The sequence below is a fragment of the Gymnoscopelus microlampas genome, assembly GCF_963454915.1.
Source record: "Gymnoscopelus microlampas genome assembly, chromosome: 22".
Classification (NCBI taxonomy): Eukaryota; Metazoa; Chordata; class Actinopteri; order Myctophiformes; family Myctophidae; genus Gymnoscopelus; species Gymnoscopelus microlampas.
In genome coordinates this window covers 32,378,867-32,380,809 of record NC_139959.1, presented here as the reverse complement: position 1 = coordinate 32,380,809, position 1,943 = coordinate 32,378,867, and the positions used below count along the sequence as shown (strand labels likewise).

The window sequence follows — 1,943 nt, the reverse complement described above, 5'->3', positions numbered from 1 at the left end:
TGTGACACTGGTCATGGCTGAACCCTCTGTATAAATTGGATGTTTATTGTTTCTAGAATGTGGGATGAATCGAGGATTGATCTGTTTTAATTGTGAAATGTAAAATGTTGTGTTGTTTTTAAGGAAAGGTGCCTGGAGCATTTTTTTTCATGTAAAAAAACGTATCTCTCTCTCTCTCTCTCTCTCTCTCTCTCTCTCTCTCTCTCTCTCTCTCTCTCTCTCCAAATGAGCTTAATCGGCAATAAAACACAGGTTTGGCAGGTTTACGTTACAAAAATGGAACAAAACAATATATACTTTTTTCAATATCTTTGTTAATCTATGTTTTTTAAATAATCTAAAAAGTAATTTAACTCATCTAAATCTTAACTATGGTCTTTTGACAAAAATCACATTGCAATGCTTTGTATAATGTAGGGCTTAATTTTTTAATCTATGTTTTTTTAATGTATACTCTAATCTAAATCTAAGTACCTTAACTAAAGGTTTTAATTAATTACATTGTAGTAAAACGTGCAATAGTTGCCTCTGAGATGTAGAGTATAACAACATTTCCCATTCCAGACAGCTTTGACCAAAGTTGCTAATTATCATGTGAATGCTGCAGTGTCTCTCCACAGCACAGCCATTCACAACCAATGACTTTCCTTCTCAGTTTGGCCAATCAGGTTATCTAATTTTTTAAATCTTAACTGCCATCCACTGCAGCCAGATGAAAATCAGTTGACTTGACTGGCTGACTGACTCAACATACTTGAATTAAGGTAAGCTTCAAGCCTACATGACGTATTTATAAATTGTTAGTAGGATACATTATATTGTATTGCACTAGTATCACAAGAGCATAATATTATATGCCATGGATTACTGTAGCAGGAAACCTGGAACACTTTATGTCGTAATTGTGAAATTTGTTTGTTTTTGCAAACTAACTGAATTTGCATTTATCAATTACATGTCTGCAGAGTTGTCAGAAAGAAATAATCCTCTGTTACATTAAGTTTACAGTTTCCCCTTTGTTATATTTGAGTTAATACATACAAGGAGAGAAGGCCTTTATGCTTTTATAGTCCAACTAACTTTGTGAATCTTTCTGTTTGCAGGAGGCGGTGAGACGTCTACACAACTCTGAAAACAATGCCATGAGACTTGATCCAAAAGAAAGGTACATTTTTTTTGTTGTATCACTGTGTAATTTACCCCAGCTAAGTAATAACAATACATAACATTTATTATTTAGTGTTGTTTGTGTAGATAAACAACTAAATAGATCCTAATTGTGTTTTCCTTGTATTTCAGCGGCTTGCAGGACACACTTTGAGTCTCTGAGAAGAAGCCATCGCCTGGACCAGCCAGAGAATGCTGACCAGAAGAAAAAGCTGAATGCCTCAATGAAGACCCGACAGAGAAGATTGAGGGTAAGTTATATGGAACTGTTTGTAAGATGTTTTTTTGTTTTACATTCTGTGTTCCTGTAATAATGGTAATGTAATACATAATTTAATTGCTATTCTATGTTTTACAGTTGATGACCACCAGGACTGCATATCTGGAGTCTGATGGAGAAAGGGCCTTGTGGGCGCATGCAGTTCCTGAACTAATGTCAGATGAAGAGGACGGCATCGTAGATGGACGGCAAAGCAAAGTTTGTTGTTTACCCAGGGTGTCGGACTAAGCACGAAGCTTGTTTCCAGCCGGACCCTGCATGGAAGCCTTGCTCAAGGGCTATTCAGCGGTGATTCATGATTGATGTGATGAATTGGGGAATCGAACTAGGGACCTTCCGGTATCAAGGCCGCCCCTCTAACCACTAGGCCACCGCTGCCACGGGCGGTGTGGATTGTCTCATCTCCACCCGAGAGAGATGAGGAGCTTTCGGCTTTATGCCAGGTGCTTCAGGCGAGGAAAGACAACAGAAGAGACCCGCGTTCCCTTCATCACCA

At 38.2% G+C, this 1,943-nt stretch overlaps 1 long non-coding RNA gene across 1 annotated transcript; it reads left to right on the top strand.

Annotated features, from left to right (window-relative positions):
• The first annotated feature begins 1,101 nt into the window (after positions 1–1,101).
• On the top strand, positions 1,102–1,634 carry LOC311038757. The gene is made up of 3 exons (XR_014600083.1): positions 1,102–1,165; positions 1,300–1,418; positions 1,526–1,634. It is a non-coding gene; the product is annotated as an uncharacterized lncRNA (long non-coding RNA).
• Positions 1,635–1,943: the final 309 nt, after the last annotated feature.